At 40.9% G+C, this 18,669-nt stretch overlaps 2 long non-coding RNA genes across 2 annotated transcripts; one reads left to right on the top strand and one right to left on the bottom strand.

Moving 5' to 3' along the window:
• The first annotated feature begins 620 nt into the window (after positions 1–620).
• On the top strand, positions 621–17,945 carry LOC109145604. The gene is made up of 2 exons (XR_002047077.2): positions 621–983; positions 17,879–17,945. It is a non-coding gene; the product is annotated as an uncharacterized LOC109145604 (long non-coding RNA).
• On the bottom strand, positions 13,793–18,356 carry LOC109145603. Its single transcript, XR_002047076.2, has 2 exons — positions 18,128–18,356; positions 13,793–14,068 (listed from the first exon to the last, which is right to left on the bottom strand). It is a non-coding gene; the product is annotated as an uncharacterized LOC109145603 (long non-coding RNA).
• Between the last annotated feature and the right edge of the window lie 313 nt (positions 18,357–18,669).

The raw sequence follows: 18,669 nt of genomic DNA, 5'->3' as shown, positions 1-18,669 counted from the left end.
CACTGAAATTGTTCAAATTAGTAACCAATCAGTTCCTGTTACTATACACCTGAAAGTGTAATAGCAAATCTGTCCTGTTACAGCCAAATGACAAATATCAGGAAAACTGTTGCCAAGGCTGCCTGGTTTTTCTGTGTTGAGGCCTGTGGATTCCCACCTGTTCTGTGCAAAGCCACTGCGTATATTAAGTCGCAGCACAGGCTAAGCACAGCTTGGAACACTGCAAGTGTGGACGACATATGACATTCAATATGAATTCCCCTCACTTAATTAACATCATGTACTTTCTCTAACACAAAACAAAACAAAAAATTAGTAGCATATTCTTAAATTTTAGAGATCTGGCTTTGATTTTTGGGCATTTGTGCATGCCATTCTGAGGAAGTAACAAGACAATAGTGCTCACAGTGCTCAACCCTGACATTTGGAATGTCTAAACCTCATGCTAAATTTTTTTTTGCACATCCAAAGTGGTTACATACACTCATGCTGATAAGTGTTTCTTATCTCCTGACATTTCAGATTAGCTTTTTAAAGGCATAATGACTATCAGGACATGTTTCCATGTGTTCTGTAACACATTTCTACTCAGTTCAGACTTTAATTTCTGATACCCCACACACACATAACCTTTTCTCATTGAAAGCAAATTCCCATGCAAATGTGAAGGAAAAAGAAGAAATCTGAAAGGAAAAATAGTAATTTGCAACTCCTGAAAAACAGAAGAAAAAAATGATTCTATTCCGGAGAACAGCTGCTTTTATTTATGCATAATCAAATTCCAAAGCCAGAAGTTGGTAAGAATGGATTTATCTCCCCACTATCTAATATGTATCCAGAGCTGACCAATTGAGCTCATCGGTACAACAAAGCAGGTCCTGACCCAGGGTAACCCTACCCTTATTTTGCTGCTCTTCAGTGACTCCTTGTCCTGTGTCCCTGCTATCCATGCCTGACTTTGATCCTCACTGCTTTACAATGAGGTATGTCTTCTTATTAATTGTTTCTTTATTTAAACTTATGAAAATCAGATGTGGAAGTGTGCTACACAGTGTATTTCCCCTTAAAATTGCAAGTCTTGCAGTGCTTGCTAATGTGCAGATTGCATGCCATAAATCCACCCTCATTAGCCAGCCAATCCAACACTAATAAGGGAATGGATTCCTTGAAAAGGAGTGGGCAGGACAATGCAGGGTATTAATTTCATGTACCAATATGCATTGGTATGTACCAATATGTATTCTAATTTCATGTACCAGGATGCATTTCCTCTTCCGCCATTCAGAGCCGCTGGATGAGCTCAGAGCTAATGATGACTCTGAAAATCAGTGGAATGGTGTTTATAGGTACATTTGAGACAAATATTGATGGAAATGGAGGCCACAATTACATAGAGAAAACGTACACTCAATTGTTTGGTAATTAAAAAGAGTGGTTTAGCATAAATAATAGAACTCAGTACCAATAGAATGGAGAATGTACTGTGACCTTTTTTTGTAAGATGCTGTTCTTGCATTAAGTGACTTCTAAATATAGCAGCATTCTGTAGCCAGACTACTTAGATAAACTAGAGTGGCAATGCTATTTCATCTAAAAATAGAGAAACACTTCTCCCTCGAAATACCTAGAGCCTGTACCTGTGGTCTTGCAGGCAGCTGAAGGCAGTCTGTTTGCACAGTCATGGAAAGCAGCCGTCCTGTCCTGTCCTCCATCTCTGTTTGTAAGGATCTGCTCGTGGTGATAAAGCTCCACTTTACACAATGGTATTAATCCTTGGTCAGAGGCAGGAAATTTGGCCTAATTTCTTCCTTGGCCAAATGCCGTCAAACACACACCTCTCTGTGCTCTGATCATCAGGCTAACACTTTGCTCTTGGATGAGGGCCGGAGTAAAGGGAATGGTCAGGCACTGGTAATACTTGAAGTTGTGCTACTTGAAGAGAAAAGGGAATTCCAGGCTCATTGGGTAAGATGGAAAGTATGAACACTAATCCTTTAATGTAAAAAGAAACAAAGAAGGAACTCATCCTCATGACATGATGCCCAACTGTAGGTATGGGAAACACAGCTCCAGAGATGAACAAGGGGGAAAAAAAGATTTCAGCTTTCTCATATGTGAGCCACTAATTACTGTCCATTAAAATCCAAACAAAAACCCCAATCCAAACCACAGATTTGTCTTCTAAAATTTTAAGAGTCTGGATTTTTTTCATGCATCCAGGTGGAACCTGCATGTTTATTATTAATTTTACTTTATCAAGTATTATATTATTAATTTCATTTACTTCACATTAATTTACTTTATCAAGTCTGCAGTCTCTACTGCAAGGCAGCAGTCATACAGAAGCCCCAATTTCCATCTCTGCAAAGTTATGTGAATAAAGATGAACAATGACGGGTATTTCTAAAATGTAGCTTAAATCATTGTCCACAGAAATTGGATTTGTTACCCTGGTGTGCAACAAGCCAAAAATTGCACACTTGAAAGGGACATTGATTATTTATTTCAGAGTTGCACAAGCCTGGGTGCTCAGTGATATTCCACAAATGAAGCACACCAACTACCAAAACTTTTTACATTTTACACATTTTAGCAAACAAAGGGGTTAGTGTTCATTGGCTACAAGTTACATAGTTCTCTTATTAATTAGCACTCTATCTTCCATGGGTTAATTATTCTCTCACTTCTAATCAGTCTGCATGCTCACTCTTTCTCTTCTTTTGGGTCAGTGGGTTTCTTGGGTTGGTGGTCCATGGGTTGGCCACAGATTTACCCCTGCCAGAATTACCTTTTATCCAGTTGAGGCTGATTTTAGCACAATTGCTGAGTTAGAGTTATTAGTTTCCTCCGTATCTTGGGGGTTCTGCCAAACATCCTTGTAGCCCCTAAATTCTGCATTCTTTGTGTCCTCTATCAGTGGTACATCCTTCTTTCCAAGCTTGGTATGAGATCATTGAAGCATCTCCAGCCCTAAACCTTAACAAGGCAATTCTACCAACAAGTAATTTGTCTTTGTAACACCTGGACATCACTTAGATCTTGCTAGCTGCTACCTGTTTCAGAGTTTTAATCTCCTTTTTTGCTATTTAGGCTTGACAGTATACAAAGATCAAACATATAAGAACACCCTTTCTTAAGAAAATTTTATATATTCCACATTTTGCAACAATCAACTATCAGACTTTTTGAAAAGGTACAGACATCGCCGTTCCTATTTTTTGGGTTCTCCTTTCCTGAATTGTACAAAAGAGTGATGAGGCTACAGAGCAATTTCTACCTTTTTCCCTTCCTTTGGGCTGAAATGGTTGCCTTTTGTTTTTAAGATGCTTCCAATTGTTAATACCAAGGAGAAGAGAATTGCTGTTATAAAGATTGTGAACAAGGAGACTGCTTGAAACCCTGTGTCATGGGCCTTCTGACATCTTTCCACAGACATCATGCACAGAACTTTTATCCTCAGCCTCAAAAGCAGTCAACACCTCAAGACTCTTTCAGATTGGACTGTCCTGTTAAACCAGTATCACTGCTGCTCTTTACCAAAGAGCCTTTTCATGAGCTGCCATTCAGTCATCCAAATTTTTAGTTCAAAGAGCTACCATGTCCTCCTATATCCACAGGAACTCTCATGCCAAGGCAGAACATCTCACTTAGATGAACTCCCAAGTGCAAATCAGTAGAGAGGATACAGGAGAAAAGAGCAAGTATTAGCCACAAACTTTGCTGATCCCCAGCAAGACAATCATAAACTGCCCATTCTAGTTGAAGTCTGCAGTCAGTTACAGAGCTTTGTTGCCTTTTGTTCTGGATCGTGAAGAGCAGTTGCAATATGTTATTTCTAATCCTCTTTCAGAACATGGAGTAAGAAGGTATTTAAACAGGGAGACAAGGCTGTATCAGCTGCTCTTTGAAGCAGGCTATAAAAGAGCAGTTTTATTGCAGCTGCCATAATGAGGTAACACTTGTATTCCTGCCTGTAAAATGTCTGGAATTCAGTCTGATTTGAACTTTGCAGAATGTTTGCATATGTGGGTCAGTTCACAAGGCAGGACACTGTAAGTTGTTTGCTGTATCTGAGACACGTTGTACAGATCAAAGAGAAAGAAATAGACTGTTCAAGGTGGCCAGGTGGCTGCTGGTGGCTGGGAAGTGCTGGCTGAGAGGGTATTAGTGACACTGCAGCATCTCAGAACACGAGGAATTGTTTTCTAAAATAATCTGTTTTAGCTGGGCAGGAGGAAGGAAAGGGAGCTGTTTGCTTTTCAATCTGCTGCTCATTCTGGTTGTCCACTTCTATAACTGTGATCTACTTCAGAGTAGAGAAAGAGTAAATATAATCAGCTATAGATGGGACTCCTGCAGTTCAGAAACCTGCTATTGCCTGCAGCACAGCTAAAGGCATAGAAAATTTAGCTGAGACGTGAGATTTTATGATTGTATTAGCAAATATCGAAGTGCCACTGAAGACACACACTCCATAAATGGGTTGGAATGGAACTATTCACAGCTGATTGCAGGAGCAGCAGAGGGGAGGAGCACAGGTACAAACTACAGCAAACGCAGCTCTACTGATGCATGAAGGGCTGTAGTCTTGCCAGACCAGCAGGTGATTATTCCCCTTCCCCATCCTATTTTGTACAGAGGGAGGAACAGATCACAGGTACCCACAACGACATATCTCCAGCTGGGCTTCTTTAAATTCAAACTATGTCTGATAGCACAAATAGAATTCCTGATTTTTTTATAGGCAATAATAATAATAATAATAATAATAAGTTTTAAACATTCTTGCACTGAACAATGCTTTTACAAAAAATATATATATTTTAAATGAAATCAAAAAAGAGTATGAAAGGGTGCCACAATGAAGCATTTCATCTACAAATGAAGTTGTGCTTTGTTTTCCAAGGTTAATTATCAAAAACTTCTAAGATCCTGCTAGAAGAAATAGAACTCTTTCGTTTTTAATACTAGATCAAATTTTCTTTCTTAATAATTCTTTTCCTTAAAAGAAGAGTGGTTTTTCCTCTTCTTTTCATACGTGCAGCCTTTAATTAGTTTGTTAGACAAAAGCAGTATTAGCTAGACTCTGTCACAATTACCCACATTTGGTAGCTAATTACTCCTTGAATAGTCTTAAGGCTACCAGCAATTTTAGTACAATTGGCAGCCTGGGGCCCCCAGGAGCTGTTCCAGCAGCCAAGAATAGCTGGAACAAGGGGGCGGGCCAGCCATGACCCTTTCTCCTCAGCCACAACCTAACATATCCACTATGCCAAAGGCAAGAGTAACACAGAAATGAAAATATTCCCAAGTGGCTAAATGTGCTCTCTTTATAGCCTTTTTAAACTAATGGAGTGGCATAAAGGGACTACGGGGAAATAGAAAATAGGACCTTTTAAATGCTAAAGCATTGTCAGGACTACTAATGATTTTTCAATTTTGCAATGTTCCATTAAAACAACAGTACAAAACACTTATATGGGATCAAATTCTGACACAAGACTTTCATTCTAGTGCAATTTTATTCACTGATGCCTCATATTGCAACAATTTACATCACTGCAATATGGGTGTCAAGACAGTAAAAAAACGCTGACTTGATTTAGTAGCATTTCACATGCATTTTACACAGGTAGAAATTACTTCACAAGGGACACAGAAATGTCTGTGATTTCAGTAAAATTACTCCTGCTGTACACTTGTGTGACATCAGTGGAAGACTAAAATTAACATAAAAATTTAAATGAGGACTTCAGTTTTAAATACACTGCTAATTCAGATTCTATTCCACAACTGCAAAAAGCATTGCTCTGCAAATTCAGCAGTAATGTGCTTGTAAAGAGGAAGGAATTCCTTTTTAAAAACTTCACAAATATTTGAGGGATCCCTTTCCACTACATTCTTTAAATTTAATCTTTAGCTTACCACTGTTGATGAGCAAATTGATATGAGTACATGGATGTGGCAGCATTGCAGAGGCTCACTGTAGGATGGACACAACAGCAATAGCTCAGCTCAGTTGTCAGCAGCAGCATCACAAGGCTGTCAGTTTGGAGACACATTGCCTTTGGCAGCAGTATTGACTTAAGGTACTTCCAACCATTTTTCCCTCCTTGCTGCCTGTCCTGTTCTCCCAAGAGCCATATGACTTTTATCAACACAACTGTGTGTTAAGGTCACCCTGTGAATCAGGTCTAGGGGATATAACAGGTATTAGAGAAAAATTCTGAAGGAAAAGCACTGTTATTCAGTTTAACCTGATTCAGTCTCATCATCCAGTTCCCAAACATAAACACATACAGCTGTGCTGGCACAGCTGAAAGGGTTTCAGGAACAAGTAGCTGGCAATTGAGGTGGGTCCTGGCAATGCCTGGAAACAGGAGGCTGCTGGCAAAAGTGTGCATGGAACAATACATTTACTGTTGTCCAGCCTGGCATTGCTTACTTGCATGTGCACTGGCCAGTTACAGGGCTGTGGTCCACAACTTCAAGTACTGCAGTAAGCTGAGGCACCAGAAATCCTTTAGCAGTGTTTGTCAGGGAATTTGCCTGCCTTTCTGGGAGCAGAGCAGGGATTGGAGAAATGACAGTGTTCTTAGCACCTGACTGGAAACCACCAGCAGGGAAACAAAAGTAACACATATCAAATTTGGGTTCCACCAAAGTGCAAACCTTGACCCTCCTGACTACCTGTAGCAAAAGGTGCTCCTCAGCTCAGCTGCTCAGTGGGAGTTATCCTAAGGTCTCATCCAAAGCCCTGTCCAAAATCCTTTCTGGCTTTAAGGTCCAGAAGGATTCCCAAGATAACTCTATGGTGTCCTGACTTGAGATTTCCTGCCAGCTGTGCTCCCTGAACATCAGAGTCCAGGACCTGAAGAACAGACAAGTGCAGCAGATTCTGAAGCGATAAAATTACTTCCTAAAAATGGTCTTGGTCATAGACTGGATAGTAGGACAGATGGATTGTAGGACAGACAGAACAGCTATTGTGGGGAAAAAAAAAAATCTAAATAAAGATAGTCCAACACTGGAGCAGGTTGTCCAAAGGTGTCTCTTGACTCTCCATTCTTCAGAACTCAGCAGGACAAGGCCCCAGTCAATCTGATCTCAAACGGTCCTGCTCTGGTCTGAGACTGACCAAGTGACCTCCAGGATTCCTTCAAATTAAATTATTAAATCCCTTCAAATTAAATTATTCTGCAATTCTGTCACCAAGGAGTGCCATGTGCATGACTGATGAGGCTTCAAGGATTTGAACTGGGTAATGCTCAGGAACAATCTGAAAGAGCAGCTAAAAAAAGCAAAGCCTCAGCCTATCCTTTTTATCACTTATCCATTTCCTCAAGCTCATAAGGTCACCAAAAAACCCCCTTACTTTTAATTCCCCACTAAACTATGACAGGTAAGCACTTGATAACACAGGTGGCTGGAGAAGCTCAGTGTTTAGAAGCAATACCTGGAAGGTGAAGAGTTCTGTCCAATTTTCAGTTTTAACAGTAACAAAGGTTTTGATCTTGGGTTTTGAGCCTCCTTCCTGATAGTGGAGATCACATGTCTTTTCCCACCTCTTATTTCAAGTGCTTTGGAAATGAAGGAAATATCCATAGCTCTGACACTTCTAGTAGTTGCATCAGAGCAGTGAGGGAAATAGGAGTTTGTTTGTAGCACAGGAAATGCTCTCACCCTTTCTAAGTATCTCTTAGTACAGAGCTCATGGCAAGCCTTGACATCGGGGAAGCAAGGCCTCAAGTGCAATTCAGGAAACACTGAGAAGGATAAGGATAGGTAAAAGTCCTTAACTTACCTTTCCAACATGAAAAAGAAGTAAAATAAATTCTTATTTACAAGAACAATATTATTCTTATTTTCTGTAAGGCTGGAAGACCTTAAGAGACCTACCCACGAAATCAGAAAGTGGTTTTGCCTTGCATTAGAGCCTTTCCAAGCACTTTTTGTTTGGGGGAATTCCTTTTCTATCATCTGTGGGCAAATCCTAAGTTAGGTGTGTCATTATCATCGCTGTGCAATGAGCTCTAAGCACACTGGGACTTAACAGTATAGCAATTATAATAATTGTATATAATTATAAATTGTGTAAAATGTTTCTGTGCATTTTGCCCCACTAGTGCAATGTGAGGGCTATGGGGTTTTTACAGATTTGTATCTAAAAAAGGCTAATTAGACCTATACAAAACCTCTACACACGGCATGTTAAGAGCACCAGGAATTAAAGCAAATAAATACTATGTGCACACAGCATCATATTTACACCAATGTCTTACAATGGTAAGAGAAATGGCTCTTAATAAATTCTTCTACAGTGCAGCGTACAGCCAGAGTATTTCTTTGAGAGAAGACCAGATAGCAATAGGGACGATGGGAGGAAGGGAAATAGGAAGGTAGAGGAACACAGGGCTACATCCATTCCTGAGAAATCAAGTCTCTGCATATCAAAAATCCCCTGGTATATTTCTCCCACAGGTGTGTAGTCACATCCCACTAACTATTCTCTTCCATATTGTCCATGACCAAAATGGAGGAGTAAATTGTCAATGTCTTTTCAAAATATCCTGTTTATTTTGAATTCTGATAAAGGCCCAGCACATGTGAGTTTTCCTTTTGGATATCTTCACATCTTTTGCTCTAATGCAATGTTGCACCAGGGCCTGTCACCAAGCTCAATTCACAAGTGGCCTCCAAAAGTTTGAATTCTAGTCTTCCCTGTATTTTTGCCTTTCCTACGCAAAGAGCAAGAAGATGCAGGAGTTCAGCATAGCATTCATGGGAAGGGCACAGAAGTGGCAGAGGAAAATTCTGACTCCTAGAGTGTGGTGTTACACAAATTTGCTGTTATTCCATAAGAAAATGCATCAGGAGAAATCACATGCATGGGTTTCTTTTTTCACATGACTCTGATTCCCACCTGGTTTACCCCAAATTAACAGGCCTTATCATTCAAGGAGATTGGATCCTCTTGGAGCATCTGGGTCAGCCATACTCAATAATCTTCGGTAGCTCCTGTACTTCAAGATTTGTGGTCAGTCCTGAGACTGTGAGCATCCACAACAGCCTATCTAAGAGAGTGCCTCTATAATATCTGCTGCACAGCAGCTGGATCCATTCCATCCCAAGTGCACTGGAATCACAAACAGCACAGCAGGTGTTTCTCTTGCAGGTAGAAGTCAAATATGTAAATCACTTTCTGGGTTAAGTATCCTCATATGTAGCAAATTGCTATGTATCATCAGACCTTAACAGTGTATTTCATCAACTTTCACTTGGAAGTGTTTTCTGCTGATGAGCTTTTTGCAAAATTCAACCCCAAAGGGTGTTTGAACTTCTTTTCTTGTACAGCTTTAGTACTTGCATATAATGTAATGTGATTGCAGTTAAAACAGCACCACTGGTGCAGATTACATCAGAATGGTCTGGAGTCCAAGCCTGTGTCTGGAGTGAGTGATGGGAGTGTTTTGTAGGAGTTGAATAGTGGTGCACTGCCAGGAGCCCAGGTTATTCCTCCACAGAAAACTGTTAAAAATACCAATTTCTCAGTACAATCTGGTCCCATTTGGAGAACAAACATAAGCTTTTAAGAAGTAATAGTGGTAGAAGAAGTAGTAATGGAAGAACGCTAAAGATGCTTCAGCTGTGCCAAGACTGATTTTGGAAAGTTCACCAAAATGCATGCAGGGAAATAAAATGGCTCTTCAACTTCTAAAAAAGTAACTTCTTCATTCTTCCAACAGTGCTAGCTTAGTAGAGTAACAGCTCTACAAGCTCAGACCTGTATAACAGGAGTTCTTGTTTAATTTGGGGTGTGCAATGTTTACATTAGATGAGTATGTTGCTTATTGATTATTGATTCTAATTTTTAGGGGTCTTGTACCTGGAAAACTTTTATTAGCATCACTCTCCCAATTAGGAGGACACTTTTATTCACACTGTTATACCACCACCATTGGTATAGATGTAGTCATACCACAACAAATGGGACTTACAGCCCCCAGTACATGCTGTACTTTCCAAGTGTTCTTGTATCCATATGACTGCATCTGCTCCAGGAGACCTTTTCCTACTTTAACTTATGCCTGGGATGGAGGTACAGGTATGTTCTTACCTTACGTTTGTCAGGGATAATACTCCTTTCCGTTTATTCCACACTGCCATCCCTTTTGCCAGGTCTGCTCTAAGTTCCCAGCTCCATTTGTTTTCATGCACTTTGCAGATTGGAGAAAAAAAGTCAGCGGGCAGCACAAGCTGCCATAATCCCTGCTATTCTTCAGTTAAATCTGTTCCATAGGCTAGTCTAGAAAACACCCAAAACTTGCTGTTCTAGCCCAGTAAAGACTGCAGTACAGGTGCAGGCAGAAACAGGTAGCCAGGGTGGCCTAAACAATGCTAAGCAGTGCTGTCATTGAATGTTGCATTGCATTCAGTCACAATCCCTGGCCAAAGACTGACAATGGTGCACTGACAAAAATAAGTTAATACATTCTAAGGAAATTTGAATGAAAATTAACAAAATCCCAACAAAAGTCTTACATGACCTCAGTCTATTTTATATGAAAATTGGTAAAACTTGCATATACTTACTGATGGATTTGGCCCTCCAGCTTAGATCTCAAAAGTCATTGGGTTCGCACTCTAATGTTCTGGTTTGCTATCTTCACTTTCCCACAACTATTGTCATGACAATTCAGCTTCAGAACGAAATGTCAAGGATTCATAATATGACACAGAAGCTACATATTTAAAAGATGAAATATGGTGGGAAACACAAAATCAAATTGTTTCCTTTCACAATATGGGCCCAAACCTAAGCAAATAATTTCAAGAATTATGTTTCTAACTATCATTATGACTAATTTTTTTCCCACCTCATTATTTACATTTACACATGAGTACACTCAAGATTTCTATAAAAATCATATTCTGGAACATTTCTGTACCTGGCTAAGATGTAAAATATAATGTGAATTTGTGACTCTCCCCTTCTTTCCCTCTGAGGAAAAAATCGTCAGTCTATTTCCAGCTAATCAGATATAGACAAGCTTTGACTTGAAACAGATTTTTCTAAGGTCTTTGCAGGGTTTATAGCATATTAGGGTGGTAGGCTATCATTCTGCGTGATAGTAAATAGCTTGAAGAAATAATTTTGTCCCAGGAGAGGTCCTATCAGATGCAATACTGTCTGTTTGTACCACTCTAAGTTTGTGCTGGATCAGGCATAATTTACCCAGCTCAACTGACAGAAAGCTGGCATAAACCCTGAATAAACAATGTAACATATGCTCTGGCTCATTGGGTAAAAATGCAGTCGTGTGCTCACACCAATACAGATCAAATTTCAGCTGCCAGGAAACCCCATATTCATAAATTTTATATGACTTACTGCAGAACCACATCCTTACATTGCTTCATTTTCTTCTACACATTAATTGAGTTGTAATTACTTTATGATGGGCACAAATAAAGAATACAGCATTATTTGAAATCTCCCTGACAAATACTTGTGTGCCATGAATCTACTGTAGCATAATGGTTCTTCAAGCAGGGAAAAACACGATCTCCAGAGAGTACCAATGCCTCTTCCATAACACTGGTGTACATGATTTTGTATCTTCATGGTCTCTACAGAAGTTAACACACACAAGGCAAAGCAGACTGTGACATCCCCCTGCAATAAAGATGTTGGACTGGCAGTGTATCTGCCCCACTGGAGACAAACTCGTGTACCTTTGTGCTGCTTTTCACCTCTTTGCAGGCACTAATGGCACTGGAATGGAGGAAACAGGTTACTCTGACTTCCAACAGTTCGTAGTCCTGCACAGGCTTTATGCTGTGTCTGAGCTCTGCTATGCACCTCTGCATACTTGAATCTCTTTTCAGCACAAATTACTGTAAGTACATGGTTGCTGTTACCTTTGGAGGAAAAGTTTAGGCTCTGAGATTACTTCTGCAAGACTGCATCAAACATAGATTTTAACAGCACAGTTCCCAAACACTTACCTCTGATAAAGACAACGTCTCTTTCTGACTCTCTCCAGGCTGTTTCTAATGCCCATCCAGTTTCCAATTTTAACAAACTGATCATTAAATTATAATACTGCATTCCTTCTTTGGAACATGGATTTCTCACTCAGTTTCAGCCTAGTCCTGGTCATGACTCAAAACCAAAAGGAAGACATAGGGGTACAGAGGTAACAGATGGATATACACGCACCAAGCCTGCTTTTGCAGTGTCTCCTGTTTTATTTAGCGATACACAGGCCTGCTAGGTGAGTGCAAAACACAGGTCAAGGGCTCCTATTTTAATTTCTTAGTATTATTTACTTCTTGAAAAGAGGTTTTAATAACCAATGATTTGCAAGGTATCTAGTGTAGCCCACTTGTGAATTAGAAGCTCTGAATCTAGCCTCAGATGTTCTCAGACTAATGTGTACAATCAAGAAAACATAACAAAACACAAAAATTACATTCTTCTTCTTTCCAATTGTCCTTCAAATCTTTAAATACTTAATGTATTTATTATATGCACAATAATTACACTCCTCTCATCACTCTAGGATCTAGATTACTCCCAAAAGGATATGGCTGTCTCTTCTCAAATAAGGCTTGTCTACATAAACTACCACAGGGAGTACTTCCCCCCAGAAAAAGTCGGGCCAATAACTTTTCCTCCCAAAAGTTTTAACACCAGAAGAAATATAACTCCACTTCTGAAGGTCTTGAGGAATTTGGTCACGCTTATGTCAAAAACACTGTTTTCCAGAGTCAATCACTGAAAGGACAAACTGGAACCTTATTCAGAACCAGTGGCATTGCTTGCAGTTGTGGATTAGCAGCTGTTAACATACTCGGGTAAACCTCATCTACGTTCTCCTGACATTATTTTAGAAGCAAGTCCCAGACAATGTGGGACCTGCAGAGAAATATCAGCTATTGTTCTCAGCCACTGCTGAAACAGAACATGGGTTTGGCAGGCAGGACAACACTTCCTTTTATGCTACCAACAGTTTACACTTGTCTGTAGCCTACTTCATTTCATTTGAGAAACTGAAAGTGAGGACTCTGACAAGGTTTGGATCTTGTAAACTTTTGCTAGGAGTTGGTTTGAGCTGACTCACACTTCTGGGAAGCATCCATGCTTTTGAAAAGAAATCGGGAAGACTAAAATTAGAACGACTGCATGCATTCAGATGAGGCCATTTTAGGGAGTAGTTTATTGCTGATATATGGGGTGGTCTGGTGCTAGAAAAATGGTTTGGAACCACCATGTCTGTATGTTATGAGGTTTTATAGAGGCCTGTGGTGCTTCTTCTTTAAAAAACTTTAGCTTAGGTAGCCATAAATTTCTGCTGTAAAGCACCACAATCATTGTAAGGTTTCCACCAGGTAAGGGTTGATTGCTTTTTTAGATGACATGTCAAATTAAACATAAATCTTGGCCTGTGCTTTTCTGTGAGCATGGGATGCTGTTATATCTGATCTTACAGGTTGGCTTGCTTTACTCTTCTTCAAAAATTCTGGCATAATGGCCATTGCTTTATCACTAAGTGAACAAAAAATGTCTGAATAAACAACTTCATTGACATTAAAAACATACAAAAGGAAATGTTTAAGAACAGGGCTATCAAACCTTCTGTCAGCTAAACAAAACCCTCGTCTTAACTACCTAGTAGAGTTTGGCAGACCAAACCTAAAGTGAAATCTGTGAAAATAAACTCTATAAATGCACTGTCATAACTTTTAAGTGCTCCACTATACAAGTCAGTGCTCAGGGACCTTGTAATTAGTCTTTATAGAATTTTTATCTGCACATAAAGTTTAGATGCTGGAAACTATTTGTTGCCCTTCTAGCAAGTGCTTTCTTTCCTCATTTTTCCTCATGCCATTAAGTTGTCAGTTTCTCGTCCTTTGTTCCTGTTGTACCTGCCGCAAGTTTGGAATTTGGTGTTCCTCTTCGGCATCTCCACAGCAATGTCACTGGGAATGAGATACAGTTTTTTGCTATCTGTACCAGTGGCTTTGCTCAGTCTCCTAACAGGCCCTTCCATTCTCTGAGCACCTGCAAAATTAGAGAAAGAGAATTTGTTGATCTGAGATTCCAAAGAAAAATATTGTCAGGCTTCTCTCTGATAAAGGCCCCAGTTTACAAACTGTAACACAAAGGCTGTGCTGTCTACGAAAAGAAAAGGTGTTCTGTTCTGGTAGAGGAATGTCTTCAGCCAATGGAAAGGTTTTGTAGACTCTGGTGACAATACCATGACCATGTATCAGTGAATGTGAGTGTTAGTAACAGAAATGACCCAGCAAAACTCACCTTATTCATCAATCAATCAAAATTCTGGCTGTGCAATAGGTCTGTAGGTAGTATTTATTAGAAAGCAGCAAAGGCTACTGATGAGTTGCTGATGTAAATGATCCTACCTGATAAGCAAAATCTGACTGTATTCCTCAACTTCCTCCCCTTTCCTTATCAAAAATAGAAAAATACAAAGGGCAAATACTGAAATGAACATGAATTTTGCCACAGAGGACCTCAACAATTTACTCCTTCCTATGGCTGCTTGCCAAAGAACTGGAGCTGTATGTGTGCGCACAGTTTTCACACACACCCCTCCAAAAAGGAGAAGAAAAAAAATTACTGACAAGGACAGACTGACTTTTGGTGACTTTGAACCCTGCCACACTTTGTCCAGTGAAGAGGTCTAATTATCATGACAACTCTACCTCAATCTGTTTCCCATTACGTGTGAATGATGCAGTTCTACATTACGACACCACACTGAAGAAAAGGCATCGAATGGTATGAATGGTGCCTATTTAAAATACACAGGTCACTGCTATGACACATGAACACTTGGTTGTGTATTTACCATTCTCCCTCCTCGATAAAGAGGTGGACTTTGGGATGGAATAGGCACCATAAACGTCTATGTCAACTGCTTAAACGGCTTTTGCCCTTTACAGAAGCCAATCTTTCCATGAAAAACCAACACTGTAACAGATATGGCTAAAAAAATTTATGTTGGCTTGAGACACTGGTTCCTTCGCTTTGATCCTACAAAACAGTATGTACGTGTAAACACAACAGCATTTTACAAGGATTATCCCAAGAGTTAAAATGAAAAACACCATTTATAAAGACTAAGAAATAACAGTTGCTTTTTTACCAATGAAAAATTGAGCTCCATACCAATAAGTCTGAGAAATATCCTAGCCCAAACCATCACAGTAGGCCAATATGAATTTTGTTATGTGACTGTTCATACTGTATTTTCAAATTTTTTAATGAAATTCCTGAATAATTCAGCAGTCCTTCATTATAAGACATGACATTAAACAATTTTAGATAGGTCTACATGTAGAACTTCAAATAAATATAAAATAAATATGTGTAAAGGAATTCGGGCAGGTACAATTTTGAAATAAGACATCAAACATTGCACTGACCTCATCAATGTTTCCAAGCTGTATCAGCTTAAAACAAAATTGTCAGTGCATCCCATACATTAAGATGTGTTTAAAAATACCCCAAATCAATGGAGCTGATTGATTGTTCTGAGACTCCAAATGTATTCAGAAATCCCTACATTACTTCACACACAGTCCACCTCCTAATCTATCCCGAATGTAGCCTGTCCTTGTGTGATAAGAGATGTTTCTTCAGCTTCAAAATCAATGGAAAATAGGCCTCAGCCATGAGAGTGGCTGGTGTCAGAGTTCAATTTCTGTTCATAAATCTGTGCTCTCCCTGTGCTTTTCCCTCAGTTCAGTCCTCTTTCCAGAGGCTGTAATAAGCAGTGTTTGAAAAGAAAAAGTGAACAGTGTAACTCTGAGTTGAGGCATTCACCTCCTAATGGATAAGTTATCCAGAAGATGAGGAAGCAGAACAAGAACTGTGTGTGAATATAGTGATGAGTTATTCACTTTCTAGGTGTTCTTCAAATTTTCTTAGGGAAAAAGAACCCTGTAAAATTAAACAATTACTCAAAAACAACCAAAGATATAACATCTGTAATTAGAAACCTCTTTCATACATTTTTTCAGGGCTTACTAAGCACTTCATGGGAAACTGTCATATATAAATATTATTACTATTTTGTTTGCTCCTCAGATCAAATCCATATGAGTGAACTAGCTGTGCATGGATTTCAGAATTTGAAAAACTCTGAGGGTTTTCTCCCCACAGAAAACCCACAGTGCCCAACTTTCCTTTCACTCCTTCAATCATATTGCTGCAATTACTCCCCTGACACCTGCAATTATATACATTAGCTATACCTGGGCTTCCCAATCATGGATCAGGATCTATGACAGCTGGCTGTCAATTAGATCCAAGTAAGATTTGTTCACACCTAAATAATCACTGAGAAGGGCAGGTAAAGAACAGCAGAAGCAGCACAGTAACGCTGAGAGACTTTTCGAGACCATTTATGAGTTGTGTAACTCTTACACTGTACAGGGACAGACTTTTTGTCTTGGCAAACCAGTCAGGCAAGGAAGAAACACTGGAAAGTCATAGTGGAGAAACTGTGTTTTCTGGCATTTCTCTGGCAGGTCAAGCTAACAGCACCATAATAAAATTTGACAGGTTTGGAAATAGTCTAATCCAGATTTATTTAGTAGTTGTCTGTTTTCTGGTGTTTAAATTCCTTCAAGTACAACTCTTCTAAATGTGGTCTTTTAAATTATTTTATTTCCTTAGGGCAGGTTGCTGAAACTCCTCTTGGTTTCCAGCTCTTATCTGGGGATCAAAAATAGCCACCATGGCTCACAGAACCTAAGCCAAGGTGCCCCAGCCAACCCCAGGTAGCAACATAATCTCTTAAGAAGGCATCCAGAACAGAAGAAACGAAGATTAAAATGAACGGTTGAAGTTGCCACATCAATTTCTTAAAGTATTCCTGCCAGGATTGAGCACACCACGGCATTCATGCAGTGGGAAACCACAGGTTTTCAAAGAAACATGTAGAATGATTTAGCCATTCTGGATGAATTTAGAGGCAAGGTCTTTTTAGGAAGATGGGTAAAAATACTTCACATCTCTTACCACTTGTTTTTGTTTTCTGAACCCATCTTTGAAATACAAAGGAAGTTAAGAGAACACATTAAGATGATGGGGAAAGGTCTGTATCAAACTTAGGAGGGAAGGAAATCCAGAGATACAGCTGCAACTCCATCTTTTTCTGATCTGCACCATAGCTGTGCCCAGACAATTTAAACATGTTATAATTCTGTAATAAAAACTGTTGTTAACCACAATCGAGCTGTGACTTGTTCACATAAAAGGACTTTCTTAATAGTGTTTACTTACACATGTATTAAATAGAGCCTGCTGGGTTAAGGAGAATAGTGGTAAGTATTTTAATTGCAGGTCTTTAACTAGCAAGAACTTTATCCTGTTTCCTCACAGAGGTAGTCATTACCGAACCGGCTCAGAGGGCACAAGATTAAGCACCTAAATCATTACACAGGGGGTTGAAAACTCGGGGCTTCATGTAAATGCCAAGTATCCTTAGTGTTCATTTCCCATTGGGTTTAGTCCCTTGCACTGTCTTCCCAGAAAAACATCTGAGTTTTCCAAGCGAGTTACATGGTAGTGAATTTCTCCTAAAGCTGGTATTAGGCAGGGATGCTTCAGCACCACGGAGTTACGTCGAGTAACAGCGTTTCTCAAGTACGAAGTACTCCCTGTACCAGCCGCAGAGAGTTGCTGAGCCAGGCTTACATTCCCTGGGCCCTGCTACACATCCATAGAGCAGCTCTTCTGTATTATCCCATGAGATGGTCAGGGCTGCTTGGGAACACGTTCACAAAGTGATAGGTGCAGAAGGGCTAAATTCTGCTTTCCGGTCTTTTGTCTTCTCTGCAGGTGCCCTACTGAGACGATCTACAGGCATCCTCTCTCCCCTTGGAAATAATAAAACCCTTAAGAAGTCTTTTCTCCTCGCGTAACTGAGCAAACTCACCCCCGAGCACGGGTAGTGTAAGGAGGTATACGAGAGCCATCTATGTGCTGCCAGTGATGTATTTCACAGCACGGGAGGTGACCCTACTGCATCAGCCTTCTGTTAGCAATCACCCCGTTTTCTGACAGCCAAAAATGGAAGGGTACGTTTACCCTCGGCAGCGAAGTGCATCCAACAGCCCCCTGAGCCGACTCCAAAGGCTTCGCCTCCTCCGCCTCACAGACCGGCCCTGTGCCACCCGAGCGGGCAGCGCCGCCGCCTCAGAGCCCTGCGCAGGCAGACGTGTCGCTCACTCGGCAGCTGCCGAGCGGGCGCTGCACGACGTGGCCGCACCGCGGTGGCCAAACACTGCCGGCCTTCGACCCTTTCCCCGGTGGCAGGGACGGGCGCCTCCCGCAATCCGCCCTCCCCTCCCGCCCCGCGGGTCCAACGCGGCGCCCTCAGACCCTCCCCCCGCTCCCGGCGGTTCCCGCCCTGTGCCGCGGGGCGGCGGCGCGAGCGGCCCCTCACGGCACAGCGCCGCGCGCCGCCCCCGGCCCCGCCGACGCCGCCACCTGGGCGCGCGGGTAGGCGGGAGGCATGGCGGGGGGGGGGAGGGGGGAGGAGGGCGGTGCGCGCGCACGCGCGCTGGGGGCCGCGGCGCCTCTCGCGCGAGAGGCGCGAGCGCGCCGTTGGGCTCGGCGCGGGGCGTGCC

Source organism: Corvus cornix, chromosome 4 (genome assembly GCF_000738735.6).
Source record: "Corvus cornix cornix isolate S_Up_H32 chromosome 4, ASM73873v5, whole genome shotgun sequence".
NCBI classification, from domain to species: Eukaryota; Metazoa; Chordata; class Aves; order Passeriformes; family Corvidae; genus Corvus; species Corvus cornix.
The sequence above is the reverse complement of the archived record's forward strand: the minus strand, read 5'-3'. Positions and strand labels throughout refer to the sequence as shown.